The sequence below is a fragment of the Perca fluviatilis genome, chromosome 8 (assembly GCF_010015445.1).
Source record: "Perca fluviatilis chromosome 8, GENO_Pfluv_1.0, whole genome shotgun sequence".
NCBI classification, from domain to species: domain Eukaryota; kingdom Metazoa; phylum Chordata; class Actinopteri; order Perciformes; family Percidae; genus Perca; species Perca fluviatilis.
The window spans coordinates 10,221,893-10,237,663 of record NC_053119.1 but is presented as its reverse complement, the minus strand read 5'-3'; the positions used below and the strand labels follow the sequence as shown (position 1 = coordinate 10,237,663).

The 15,771-nt window shown below is 40.6% G+C and overlaps 1 long non-coding RNA gene across 3 annotated transcripts in view; it reads right to left on the bottom strand.

Moving 5' to 3' along the window:
• The window catches only part of LOC120563815, a 36,233-nt gene that overhangs the window by 13,936 nt on the left and 6,526 nt on the right, over window positions 1–15,771 (bottom strand). For all 3 annotated transcript variants that reach the window (XR_005640010.1, XR_005640011.1, XR_005640009.1), the window contains exon 3: window positions 11,742–11,985. This is a non-coding gene — a long non-coding RNA (uncharacterized LOC120563815). The remainder of the gene's footprint in view (window positions 1–11,741; window positions 11,986–15,771) is intronic.

Below are 15,771 nucleotides of genomic sequence, written 5' to 3'. Positions count from 1 at the left end.
AGCGGTCGAAGACAGCGAAGGGTATGATATCGACTTTCTAACTTACTCTGGGGGTTAAAACGAATAAGCCATTAAGTCGTCGTCGTTCCTTTAAGACTGTTAAAAATGTGTCTATAGCACAAGACAGGACATTTTCGGCATATTTTTCGTCAGCAGATCATTTTAATATTTGCAAGGGAGTAAGTGAGCTGTTAGATGAAGAGCTCCTTCACACCTCCAACTCCTCAGCAAGGCAACCAACTTGACCGTGCCTTGCTGTTGTGTGGAAAACTCATCATATTGCTGTTGCATTTTTTTTGACAGACTTCTTTTTTAAAACAACATGAATTGATTGGGTTGCACTGTAAACTGATACAACAGTTGCTCTTGTTTCTCACAAAGTAGCTGCTTAAAGAGTGCTGTAGTATTAAACTAGGCTTGCTGTTACCATGGTTACCACTGGTGTCACCAAATCAACCAGGACTGAAATTGTTTGTTTCCACCATTATCAATAGTTTTCTAAATATTTACAAAGTTTCTCAACAACCTGAGCCTTATTCTATACTCTCAGGAAGTGCAATATGCCTATTTTCATATCCGCTTTTACATTTGATTACACTTATTTACGATACATTTTATGGTTATGGTTTTTGAAACCTCTCAATTTACCATCTGGATAAACTTGCAGATTTGAGTTCAGCTCTCTGAGTTCTGGCTCTGAGGTCTAGCAGGAGCTATTCTTCTAATGTCTTGTCTTCTCAGACTTCTAGTTTGTTCCTTATTTGAAGTCACATGTTAATTCAGGTAATTCAGTTCAGCTTTTTGCATATTGGGCTATGACAACTTAAAAATGCCTTTGAATCATTACTGCAGAAATACAACGTATTCAACAGCAAATATTATCCATTATCCATGTAGTCTCGCATTTCCAGACCTTCCTCCACAGCGCTGCGGAGGAGGGTCTGGCTAGTCCACACAGCATTCTGGGATGGGAGAAAAACGTGCTCTGGTTTACTGGCATTTCTTTAAACAAATCACAATCGTCTTGGGCAGCGCTATGCGCCGTAAGGAGCAACGGCACCTCTGCAAAATACAGTAGCCTCGGTAAGGAACTTGTTTTGGTGGAACATTAACATTATTGTACGTTCAAAGGTCGTTTTAGTCGTGCAACAGAAAACTTAGATTGGACAGATAGTCTAGCTAGTTGAGGAGAGATCTGAGGAGCAGTTAACCATACTCCTCATAAATCCACCAGAGTTTAAAATGTCAACACAAAGAAAGCCCAAGGTAACGGATATCCGGCCTAAATGAGTGAAATCCGGCTGAATTTCCTTCGGCAACGGAGCAATCCCGGAAGTGGAACGTCGTGGATATAGACTAATATACATGTAACAAAACTCCAGAGTCTGTCACATGGTGAAACAGTAACTAAAAGTCAAACAGCAAGCAAGAATGTCTACTGTATCTATTTTGACATCATCAGGCTCAGTGCAGACAATGTAGGGACGGACAGCAGACACACAGACACACACAGACACACACACACACACACACACACACACACTTAGAAATGTGAACTTTGATGTGTATTAACCAAAAAGTCTATTTGACCTGTATGACTGATGGACAAAAACAGTATCAAAGAGTGCGTGGATGAACGGAAGTATGTTCTGCATCACGCGTGTGTGTGTGCCTGTGTGTGTGTGTGTGATCTTGTGTGTGATCTTGTGTGCAGGCCTACAGTTCGGGCGTATAAAACGTTGCTCAGCTAAAAATAAATAAAGGGCTTGGGAGAGGAGCGAAAAGCATTGTGCTCTGTGAGTCACGACCAGGAGTGGTGGTGATGATATACTTCCCACCACAGACAGACAGACAGACAGACAGACACACACACACACACACACACACACACACACCTTTTCCTCCCCGCTAAAATACTGAGAGAGAGAGTACCGGTTCTCAACACCAAGAGATCAAGACCTCCAGAAACTCCAAAAGACTTACCTCAACTCTGACACACATGCATGCATGCATGCATGCACGCACGCACACACACACACACACACACACACACACACACACACACACACACACACACATACACAGAGATGATTTTCAAATTTCAAATTTACAGAAAAACATTCCTTCCTGTGTTTTCTCACAGAGAGGTCACAATTAAAGTAAATCTTCTCGCACTTTCATGCTACTTTATTTACAACATCATTTTTACATCATACAGATATATACCAGGCAAAAGAAATTGTATGTCATACACATTTTGGTGGGTTTACTCTCCACGACATCACTGTGTTCTTCCTGTTTCAAGACACAGACTTGACTCATGCCCAAAATGAATAGAAAATACAAATTATATTACTCCTACAAAAGGATGAGTCATATTCAAAGCATCCGTCTACTGCAATACAATATATGCTTTCATACTAAACCACATTCATTTGTTTTTTACTCTGTTTTTAATTCAACCTGTCTCTATTGCCAAATAAAAAAAACTGTATTGCTGCTTGCTGATATCCAGCAAATGCATGCTTTTATATTAAAAGACAGGTAAGTCTTTCCTGGGACAAGTATCACAACATTACAGGAAAAGGGACAAAATGCAAAAACACAGATTATGTTTTGTGGACAAGATCAGGTGTGTAGACATTAATTGATAGTTAAACATTAAAACTGTTTAAGGTTTAACAACTTGGTTAAGGATTCGATAGTCTATATTGATGACGTTCCACTTCTGGGATTGCTCAGGTGCCGCTGGAAATTCCGCCCGATGGCCCTCTTTTTAGGCCGGATGTCCGTTACCTTCCGCTTTCTTTGTGTTGGCATTCTAACCTCCGGTGGATTTCTGAGGACTATGGTTAACTGCTCCTCAGATCTCTGCAGGGTAAATCCAGACAGCTAGCTAGACTATCTGTCCAATCTGAGTTTTCTGTTGCACGACGAAAACAACCTTTGAACGTACACATGTCCACACATGTACACATCCAACAAAACAAGGCACCGTCATTGTGTCCCAGATTGCTGTGTGGACTCGCCATACCCTCCTCCACAGCGCTGTAAAGGAAAGTCTGGCAATGTGAGACTAAGGATTTGATAATCTTCAGAACAGTGTAAACGTTTTGGTAAGTAAATGGAATCTAGACCCTCTATGCTCCTTACTTACTTTCTATTAAAGTGTAAGTTTTTAAAAGTATGGGACATTTGTGTATTTTTTAAACATTTTGGGAGAACAAGCACGTGATTTTGTTTTACGCCTTGGAGGAAAAAATAAAACTCATCAGTTACCTCAACTGACTAAAATCTCTATTCGCCCCAGGCTTGGTTAATGTCAGACTCATGAAAAAATGTCAACCCAAATACAACCCTCCACTGCAGAGCTTGTCCTCCTCCAGTTTTCAAAGTAGTCATTCTCTGATTTAATAGGGAAATACCACTTGCATGAGGAACTAATTTATTACTCAGTTTTTCCTGTGCTCTTGGACAGATCAATCTATATTTGTCAGCATGCACATCTCAAACCAGAAACTAGAATGAAATCACCAGCGTAATCTGGGCTGTTTGCTCTTTCTTTTTTAAAAACATTTTCCATCCTTAAAATGTAATTTATACTAATTGTTGCACGTGTATAAACTTCCGTTTTGTGAAATCAGTTGAGATGATTCTTCATCTTCTCCAATTTATGTTTTTTCTCACCAAAATTAAACTTAAAACTTCAACAAACTTAAAGGAACACGCCGACTTATTGGGAATTTAGCTTATTCACCGTAACCCCCAGAGTTAGACAAGTCGATACATACCCTTCTCATCTCAGTGCGTGCTGTAAAGCTGTCTGACGGCTCCAGTGGCATCAGCCCATCACAGAACAGGCAGGTGAATGGTTCCAGTAATCCTACTGCTCGAATAAGTGACAAAATAACGCCAACATGTTCCTATTTACATGTTGTGATTTGTAGAGTCACAGCATGTACAAAAAACAACGTAACATTAGACATAGCCATCTTCTAACCGTAAACAAACCGGGAACTATATTCTCAGGCGGAAGAATATAGTACTTGGGCGGAGTGATATATTCGCAGCAAGCCTGTCTGAGAATATAGTTCCCTGTTTGTTTACGGTTAGAAGATGGCTGTGTCTCATGTTACGTTGTTTTTTGTACACGCTGTGACTCTACAAATCACAACATGGAAAAGGAACATGTTGGCGTTATTTTGTCACTTTTGTCACAATTCGGAGCAGTAGGCTAGTTGGAACCAGTTACCTGCAGGATCTGTGCTGGCTAAGCTAATGCTGGAGCCGTCAGACAGCGTTACAGCACGCACGGAGATGAGAAGGGTATGTATCGACTTGTCTAACTCTGGGGTTACGGTGAATAAGCTAAATTCCCAATAAGTCGGCGTGTTCCTTTAAGAAAGATGTCTCACTATAGTCTGAGAATTAAATAGAGATGAGTGCTTCATTTCACACAATTACGGGTTAAAATTTCAATCAAACACTTAGCACAAATTTCACCTTTGGTATATTTGTACCCATCAAGATCTGTGAAATTCAACATAGTACTGACTACAAAGCAAATGATGTGTTTAGAAAACAGTTTCTCTTCTCAAAGGTGCTATTTTATTCAGTTTTCCCCTGATTTTATCAGACGGAGATTTAGACAAAAAAATAATGCTTTTTCTGTTCTTGCAAATAAAATTAAATACAAACAGAATTCAATTAGTTAAACTGAATGCATTTCAAGACTGTTCAAGTGCTGACAGGCCGACATCAGCACCCAACCCCATTCAAAGGACATTAACCTGCTGAGTGGCCTCAAACTCGTAAAATACGGACGTTTGGACAGTGGCTTTCAGCGTCTGAAGCGACGAAAAAAGCACCCTTCAGCGTGTTTGTATAAAGTACCGGGGAGAGCAGCAGCTGACATAAAGATGACGTAACACTAATAGCGACTACGGTAGCAAGTCGTATGTAAGGCCGAAATTCCGCGTAGGGAGGTGGGTTGGGGTGGTGGATGGGTCAAACACAGGACTTTCACACAAGACACCAGGGTTCGTGTTCCGTGTGTATTGTTTCCTAAAGTCGCTTTCTTCTTTTCCTGAACCCAACCGTCCCGTTCTTCCCACGTGTCATGGAACCGTAAGCCCACCCATGACCTTTTCCTGAACCCAACCGTCCCGTTCTTCCCGCGTGTCACGGAAACGTAAGCCCACCCACGACCTTTTCCTTAACATAACTGCGTCAAAAGGGACGCCAATAGTCCCGACCAAGCGCGTTTAGATAAAGCGCGTTATATGACGCTAAAGGAGACTTTCAGCGTCAATAACAACGACAAAGGCATCTGACCAAGCGTCCGTATTTTACGAGATGGGAGTGAGAATCTGTTGTGAGTGGCGGATTTTCAGTCCAACAGCTTAGTGAGGGAGCCAATTAGGAGTAAGTCCAGATGTAATGCATTCACAACTGTTACAGCCACAACCCACGGAGCCAATTTCAAAAAAGTCATGCCAACAAATCCCAATCAAACACCTCAAGTTACCTATGTATTTCTGTTAGAATATGATCTTGAACTCACTGCACTGGACGACCAATCGACCATTGACATGCACGTATGTTTTGCACCCGTGAGACCGAATGTAGTCAGTAGTTTATGTTCTTAAAAAGTCCCATATTATGCTCATTTTCAGGTTCATACTTGTATTTTGGGTTTCTACTGAAACAGGTTTACATGCTTTATTGTTAAAAAAAAACACGTTATTTCTCTCAAACTGTCTTTCTGAAATATACCTGTATTTACCCTCTGCCTTAAAAGCTTTGTTTTAGCGCCTGTCTCTTTAAGCTCCTGTCCCGAAAAGCCCAGTCTGCTCTGATTGGTCAGCGTTTCCGAGTCATCCGCATCTGCACTCTCAGTCTCAGCACCATCATTGCAGCCAGGGAATGACTGTAACGGCACTGTAGCAACGCTTTCTGACTATATATGGTCCTGACGGCTTGTTTAAAGACCCCGTTTTTGTTGTTTTTTAAAGATTATTTTTTGGGGGTTTTCCCTTTATTTGATAGTGACAGTGGCTAGATGGTGGGAGTGAGATGGGGGATGACACGCAGCAAAGGGCCGCAGGTCGGACTCGAACCCGGGCCGCTGCAAAGGATGCTCTTACTGGGTGAGCTAGAGGTCGCCCCAAAGGCACCGTTTTTGAATACGGGCTGTGTGCATTTCTCTGTGGAATGAGCGTGTTGATACGATCACAGTATTTATATAGCACCTCAACCTGCTTTATAATCACAAAAGCCATGGAAATCTCACTTTTTACAATATGGGACCTTTAAGACAAAAACAATGGGGGAAAGACAAACTCAAGACTAACTAGTTAACCATTTTCATTCAATTGTGAATCTATTTTAACCGAAAACAGGAAATGAAAAGGTGGAGGAAGGAATAACCACACTAAATGGCTGAAATCCCTCATTGGCAGTCAGAGCTCTCTCTCGCTTGTTAACTGCCTCAAACATCAAGTCAACATACTGAATTGGGAGAAAGGCTGCAACTACTGCCAGTGCTGCCTGACTAAAGACCCTTAACAACAACAATGAATGAATGAATGAATTTATTAATGAAATAGTTTTAATATTTTCTATTTTAACAAATTAAGTTCCTACTATATGGACCCTTTGAGTAGTTAATGAGGAATTTATAGTTTTTTTTAAGTATGCATCAAATGTCATTGGCCCCAATAGTAAGATATAATGCAATAAATTAAGACACCACCTCCGACTCTGACTCTAAAAATGACCCTGCAGTTGGCATCAACACCTCTCTGACACAGTCAACAAGAATACAATGATTCAACAAAGAAAGCATTTGTTGCACCAACACTGTATTAAGTTCATCACATTGCACAGGTGTTGCTTTTATGGTGTTCAACCCCTGCACATTATAATCACGTCAGAAAAATGTATTGTAATACCACATAATCTTAATAGAGAATGAATATGGTGTGAATATGAGATTAAATATAAACGTTCCAATCCTGTCTGCAAGAAATTACTTTTCTACATTACAAAATAGTGTAAGTGTGAGCACCTAGACATAACCAAGAAAAAGGTTAATATAACTGCAATTGTTACAATCTGATATTGTATGGCAAGATTGAATGTTTTGGCAGGGAAAAAATAAAATACGTTGTCAGTGAACACTTTTTACAGACTACAACATTTTAGAGACTAGCCAGATATGTTAAGCCTATATGCATCCATCATATCTGCATCCTTGCTAAAGAATTTAACTGTTTAATGTCACACGGCACAACTACTTTTGTATTTCTTTAAAGTTACATGCTCATGCATCTCAACGGTCAACTCAAATTAAAAGAACAATCCTTATGACGGGCCTGGGGATGGATGGGTAGGAGGAAGAATAGCTCAGAGCAGCTCACTTTAAAAAACGGAAGAAATTAGCGTGAACTACTTCATGTTTTGGGACTGTGAATTTAGTTAAAATTTCTAGTTCATTTTAATCTGTGTGAACTAAACTTTGAGCTATCTCTTGTGAAGTGTGAACTTGGACAACACTTCATCTGGTTCACTAGAGTATTTTTTGGAAACAGGACCGCGTATGTGGGATTGACTCAAAATAAACTACAGTAACCATGTTCATCGTAATGAAAGAACATGTAATTCAGTGATGTGTTTTAATGGTTTTTCGGCAACAATGGAGCTCAGTGGTAAAGAGGAATATAATATATCAGGCTTTGACAACACAGGCAAAAATTTCGTTGTACAAGTGACAATGACAATAAAGTTCTATTCTATTCTATTCAATTATTGTTTGTAGAAAGTCACTGTTAAGTCACAGCCTTATCCTTTAAAACCAATATATGAAAAAAATACATGTTTTGTGTAGTAGCCCAATAGTATCTTAGACACTGAGAACCAAATGGAAGATGAATGATTATTTAAGCATTCTAATGCTTAACTAATCATTCGTTAATGATTAACCACTCAGAATGATGCATCACTTTATTTGCAGGTACGCACAATGCTTCAGTAATGGTAAATAATGGTTAGGTAATCAATCGTTAATAAGTAGCAGCTAACTAAGGATCGATCCTTCTTTGGTCTTTAACTACAGCTCAACAGCACACGAAACCCAGGGTGGCAGGATTAAAGCATGCCCTGCAGCAGCATACAATTGCTTTTAAGCCTTCAACAATGACAATGCTACAGAATATATCTAGTTTGTCAATGTAAATGTTTTGTGAATATCATTATTAAAATATATTATGAGAATCATCCCGTATCACGTCTATTCTTTTTATTACTATGAATCCCATGAACAGAGTAACTGATTTCCTAATGATTCATTAATACAGTAACCCACACACCCAGTCCCAGTCATTCAGTAACTAATCATTAACTAACCAGTAGTTCCTCATTCGTTCCTCATTCATTTAACAGAAACTACCAGTCTGTTTAACAGTAACTAATCATTAGTGCTTAAATCAAAGTCAATTAGTAACTACCCATTAACTAACCATTTGTTCCTCATTCATTCTTCATTCGTTCCTCATTTGTTAATCATTAACTACTTACTTTTTTGTGTACTTAATTGTAAAGTGTTACCAAAGATACATTTATGGAATAAGTCAACCACATGGATTTTGGCTGACTGCAGATGTAAACATAGCCACACTTTTACGTTTCTCAGCTAAAAACAAATGGATGTTGCTCTCCATGGGATAATGTGCAAAGATACATGCATAAATAAATATTGTCCGTATTGTCCGTTAGAACACAGCACACACTGTGTGCTGTGTTGATATAACCCAGATTTGCCTTTGTGTAGCCTACGTCTTCAAAGCCCCTTGGTCTCAGGTTTAACCATGACATCATCTCCCCAAATATAGCTTTGCATTGCTTGTATTAAACAAGACAACAAGATTGTCAATAGATATTTAGGAACATGCTGTGATTTGTCATACGCAGGAAGGTGACATCAGGACAGAAGTACTCTCTTTACACTTATAGGTAAAATATACTCAGAGCATGTAAATGTCAAATCAAATGTCGTGAGTCACTATAGATACTTATGGATTATTATGGGTATATCTTCTAAGCACTGTGTTACTGTATTTTGACCTGGAATCAGTCTATTTGCAGTGTTTTAAATATACGAGTTTAAACAGCCAACTAAGTATATTTTTCACAAAACTAAGTGATGATTTCATGATTGTTAAATGATGTAACAGTGTTACTATAACATCAATAGCTTGAACAGTAGGATAGAAAATACACACCAAACAATTCCCACTATTTGATAGTTGACCATTTTGCATACCCGGTTGAATAATTGTGATTTGGTGTATCATTATTCTAAGAGAAAAAAACAACAAAAGCATCACGTTTAAGGGCGTACAAGTGATTCAAGTCAGGGGGAGTAAACAATCCCCACAGCAGTATAAAACACCAAACTAGTAGCGAATAATTTCTATAAAACACCAAAGAGCTCATGAACTAAATAATGTTAGTGTTTTCAGAAATACAAAACACACACAGGCTAGTGTTCATGAGAAATTGATTTTTTACACAGAAACAAATTTCCCTTATTCATATGATTGGTTCAAAAATCATGAGAGCTATAAGGACTCAATTTGGTTAGCTTTTTTTTAAAAGTACAGTTAAACAGTTAGTTCACCTAAATTCTAAACAAACTTTATCTCACAGACATCATGTGATATCTAGCCATGCAGGTTTTATCGGTTTTATTTGTCCGAGTTTTGAGATCTGTCTCTGAGATTTTTGCCAACACACCCCTGCTCACAGCATTGGAAAATAACATTAATAAATGTAACAGCAACATATCTTTCTCGAGTCACGGTCCATGTTGAACAGACTGGATAATAAACAGACATCGTTGTCAACAATTTTTATTGGAACTACTTTCTACTGAAGATATAGTCCCAGAGACAACTGTTGACAGTGTGTGTTGTAGATTTTCCTGATAAATGAGGACACTGTTAATATAACTTTTCAATGCTACGAGCACCACAAACAAAATTCCATTGGTGGAGGCCAAAATATCAGAGATGGACATCTCAAAACCTGGACAAATAAAAACTAAATCTCTGCATGGCTACAGAATACCATAAGAGGTATATGAGGAAAAAACTTTTTTGGTAGTTTGGGTGAGCTGACCCTTTAAATGAATCTAAAACTACCTAACCCAAAATAATTTACCCCAACTTTATTATGATTTACTCTACACAAACCTGATGTCATGGAATGTTATACTTACAGGCTATACAATACAAATGTGTAGCATGTTGCCAAAAGCAATGCTATAGGCTACTACTTCCAAAAAATACTACTCCAAAAATAACGTTTTTTTTTGTAGGATATTAGCTGGTGTTTTTATTCACCTAGCACACACACACACACACACACACACACACACACACACACACACACACTAATACATCTATATATAGCATCCATGTTGTTGCCCTTGTTGCAAGAGCAAATGATTGCCAGATCTACTGTGATTGCCACTTCCTGTCTTAGAAGCATGGGGCTTACAAGGAACAACTGAATGCATCATCAAATGTGTCAGGGATGCAAAATAGCTGCCATGAAATGTCTCCAACTGTCTCCAGTTGGCCTGAATTGCTGCACCTGGTCACGGGGCGTTTTCTCTCTGCTCATACATGGTAACTACAGCGTTATGCACTATAACCAGGGCAAGTAAATCTAACATGACGTCGAGGTGTTGCCTGAACTGTCGACGATATGATGACTCACAAGAGGTAACATAACAGGTATTTGGAAGGGGAGATTACAGCTGCTGGTGCCAAAAACAAATAGTCTAAAGTGCAGACACAGTGGATGTTACAGTCAGTGATAGCTTACATGCACGCTCACACCTGCCCAAATATCATAAATACACCTTTATAGTCACTGAATAACTTTTTGTGACCACATCGTTTAATTTATACCCAACAATGACAATAAACACACAAACACAGCTGAATACCCCAGTGTGAACGGTGACTCAACAAACAAACGAATATCTTTGGAAGTTGGATGACTGATTCTAGACATAACAATTACAATATCAGATTAAATGGCAAGCTGTAGGCCTACGGGTTTCTGCCACGTTATCTGAAGATGTGATATATATATATATATATATGATCCGTGAAAATGTTTTGTAAAAGATACAGAACAAAAGCAAAGCACGATTCAAAATACCGGATGACAAAACACACAAAATGTCGCCGAGGTCATTTCATATATCACAACAATCCTGATTAGAAATGTTATGCTGATACGACAGGGCTTTTCGAAATACCGGGCACACTGTTAAATCACTAATACACACCCCAAGACCCTCCTGTAGCTATTAATTAAAGGCTGTTATTATTCAGGTATAAAATGTTCATGCTGCTACTTTAAGATGCGTTTGACAATATGGTCTTAAAACATGATAACAACAAAATGCGTCCACGTTTGAGACAGTAATTCAACATACAGGGAACACAACACTTATTGGCATGTATAATTTAAAGGCCTATAATGAACTGAAATATAAGAAGAAAAAGAAGAGAAAGAAATCAAGGACCAGATGCCCCTGCGCAGACACAACTCCTGCTCTTAAGCAGAGAGCGGTAATAACGAGCTTCACGCAAAATGCAATTAAAAGGGTGATTTGAGTTTGACGTCATCCTCATCCTCTAACACATCTCAGGCCGTGCAATTACCTTTCTCGGGATGAGGAAGAGGAGGAGGAAAATAGGAGGGGAAGGTCGGTCGGAGTCTCTCTCTCTCTCTCTCTCTCTCTCTCTCTCTCTCTCTCCGTCTGCGCTCCTCGGTGAAAACATCCAAAATGTGGGTCCCCTTTTCTCCTCCGGCGCACAGCTGGAGGCTCCCACAGCAGCAGCAGGGTCCACCCGGTCACACAAGTCACCTAATTTCCATACTTGCTTTTGTCGTCACTGTTCTATCCTGTTAAGACAGAAAAACAGGACATTTAACCGTTTATAAAGTTAAGCTGCGGCCGTGCGTGCAGGCCTACGCGGACAGGAGACGTGACATGGGGAAACTTTATCACCTGCCGCCGGTGGATCTCAGACTGTAGCCACAGACAGCCACAAACATTTCAGAAAAGTCTCCCGTTTTTGCGCACCATAATTGATACAAATCCATACAGTAAACTATACAGAGCAACTACGTCATCCTTAAGCGATGCATGGGCAAGTTTACCTTCAATCACACCCCTAACTAGAGAACTAGCCTCGCGTATCCTGCACAAAACTGTGGCCTTTGTTATTATAGTAGCCTATTAATAAGACATATAGAGAGAGAGAGAGAGAGAGAGAGAGAGAGAGAGAGAGAGAGAGAGAGAGAGACGCAAGTAGACTCCACAGGTCAGAGGTCAGCTGTTTCCCTTTATAGAGAATAACGTCATCCGTCTGTTTGTGTTTTTTTGCTTTGTCTTGTCAACGTGTATTAATAGCACATGTCCTGCTCTAGCATATGTGTCAGGCAAGGATGCAACCGCATCTTCTTAGTGCTTTGCTCATGGGTTGTGTCACTCTCGAAAATTACAGAGACGCCTGCTGGGATTTGTTTTTAGCAAGGTGTGTTCAGGTTGCTAACTGTACGTCGTGAGCTTTTTTTCTAAGTTTCCTTTTCTGTTAACTCATACTTCGTCGCCAAAAGACAGACCAGCCATCTAAACGATTTCAATGTTTTTAATTACGTCACTTTCTGCTCTTTGACGTGCACTTTTTCTCATCCTGACAATATATTTTCTTGCCAAGCTTCAGGCCTGTAACTTGCAGGTCTTGCAGCGTAAAAGGGGCTTAATATTTCATAGTGCACGTAATTTATGAGTAGGCCTACTTCTACCATTTTCAGACTGCACTTGCTGCTATTTGGCAATGTATTGCAAATATATATTTTAACATGAATCATGGTTATTCACTCGGATATTGGTCAACCGGACAGCCGAGACCAAACCATAACGTTGCATGTGCTTTTCTTCTCGAGGCTAAATTGAATTGCATCTTGTTTTGTTCTTTTTACACTAACTCTTCAGAAAGGGAATGCTCATCTCTATCTTTTATTTTCATCGGTGTGATCAATTGTGTGCCCACATCTCTCATAATTCATATGCAGCCAGATAGGAGGCAGAGTTTTGATGTGCTGCAGAACTTGTGAGTATATTGATCGAGTCGTTAAACTCCAGAAATGTAGGGTTGTTTTCTGTTTTTGTTTTTGGATCTGGTAGGTCAGGCTGGAAGAACGTGGTCGTGCCCGGTTCTCTATGTGCTATTTGCGGGGAACGTTGACAGGGAACAGAGGTGGGCGATGCTTGAGGTGGATTAACTACTATTCACAAAACTGGGAGGGAGACACGTGTGCGTTTCCACGGCGTGTGTGTGTTACAGGGGAGGCTGTGGGAATGTAAGTACGAGGATACAGAGAGAGAAGAGAGAGAGAGAGAGAGAGAGAGAGAGAGAGAGAGAGAGAGAGTCACTACACGGTCAATGTATGAGGTAGGGATTGCAGATGTTCCTTATTCCTCTCCATCTGCTAATCTGGGTTTCTCCCTATGTTAGGATGGCCTTGTTGGGGAATTCCTTGCCTTGCATGTGCACCTAGCTAGGGAGGTGTGTGTGTGTGTGTGTGTGTGTGTGTGTGTGTGTGTGTGTGTGTGTGTGTGTGTGTGTGTGTGTGTGTGTGGTGTGTGTGTGTGTGTGTGTGTGTGAGTGTGTGTGCTGGGTGAATAAAAACACCAGCTAATATCCTACAAAAAAACGTGATTTGTGTGTGTGTGTGTTTCTCACATTATTTTTTGGAAGGGGGTTGGGGATTCAGTGACGTCCAAGGAAAGTGGTTCCCCTCCCTCCAAACACACACACACACACACACACACACACACACACAACATACACACACATACACACACACTCCACTGTTTTGCCCACGTGCAACTTGCTCATTGCAAGGGTTTCCCGTGTTTACATTCTGCTTTGCTGGGGGGCACTGTCACTTGTTCAGTGTGGGATGGGGGTGGGGGTGTGTTTGGCTGAATTGACTCAAAGTTTTGGGTCCGACGAGATATTTGTTGGCATGAATACCAGAAAAAAAAACTTGGGTGCGACGTGGCTGCAGAGCTCCGCCACAAAAGAAGAAAACTGTTGACTAGGAAAAAAAAGACACACGTATAGGGCTGAAAAGCAACCATGAAAAAAACGCCACTGCTGTGGCAAGGACGAAAATAACAAGAGCAAATAAGGACAACAATAAAGCAAAAAGAAAATTTGAACATAAAAAAGGAAACAACCCCTTAAAAACATAAAGATTGTAAAATTCCACGAGTGGAGCCGTCTTCCAATGTCGATGTCTCGGCGCGGCGAATGCGCCCTTCGCAAATGCTTTTTGGGGTAAGGGCTTCCCAGATTAATAGTTATGAACAGCAAGCCCAGACCGCAAAAAGATTCGTGAAGGACAATATCTGCTGCTGCTGCCGTCCGACGGAGACTCCGTGACACCCGGGGAGTCTGCTCTCTTTTTGCTTCCATGAATTTATCTCCCATCCCGGCTCGGTTGATTGTATCTCCAGCCATCGGCTACCCGAGGCGAGTGTGTCCCTCTAACACATACACACAAACACAGGGAGGGGGATAGGATGGATAGAGAGACGGAGAGCAAGAAAGACAAAAGGGGGGTCTCCGGATGCCAAGGCTGCTGCTGCAACTGAGAGCTTTCCAAGGTCCTTTCGCTTTGATTCCCCACTCCTTCTCCAGCTTGAATTCTCCTCTAGCTTCCGTTTCGTCTCTCCTCCCTCATCCATTCCTTTCTCCTCTCCCCCTTCCTCTTTCTCTCACTCATATTTTCCTCTCTGTCTTTTTTTCCCCCATCCAAACGCTCGGATGTGCAAAACCCGTGTGATCATTGGGAGCTGTTCATCGATGCGTTTTGTTGTCAGTGTGTTCTCTCTCTCTGTATTATATTCCCTGGACCGTGGTGTATCTCCGTATAGTGAAGCGCTTGCTCTCTGCAGCCGCTACAGAGCTCTGGGTGAGGAGAGAGCAAGGCTGTAAACTGCTGGCAATAAATATAGAGCAGGGAGATATCTTATTGGATAAACCAAACCTCGTCATCAACCAATCGGTGTCTCGCTCATATAGGGACCCCCCTTTTTGAAAGAAATAGACAGGGCTAACCAAATTGTGATCTATACCAGAGAAAGTGTATACTTATATGCATTGATGTAGGGATATGAGCATTTGATGCGGCTATTTGTTAATATGCATGCTTTTTGTCACGTTTGCAAGGCGTCTGCGAGGCTGCGAAACTGACCGTCGATCTAAATGGGTTATATCGGGATAAATAACACTGAATTATAATGAAAATAATAATAAATGAGATATGTGACAGCAAGAATGAGCCATTTTCACCTGATCACAAATAACGCCCACCTTTCCTTTTCTTACGAGCAACATCAAATGATGGGAAATGCAAAGATACCGAGCCAAACATTATATTGAAAATAATAGTTGCATGTCGACCAAGTGTGGGAAGCTTCGCTCAGCTCTCCACATCGCATCACAACATCAGCAAGAAGCATCTGGGGCGACTCATGGTCACCTATAGAGTTCAATGGAGGGTACCACTGCAAAAGCGACACGGGGGTCTCCGAACTGCAAATTCAGTCCGGAGCCGCGATGGTTCAGTTATTTAGAGCGATTTTAAGGTCGAAACCAAACAGAATAACAATGA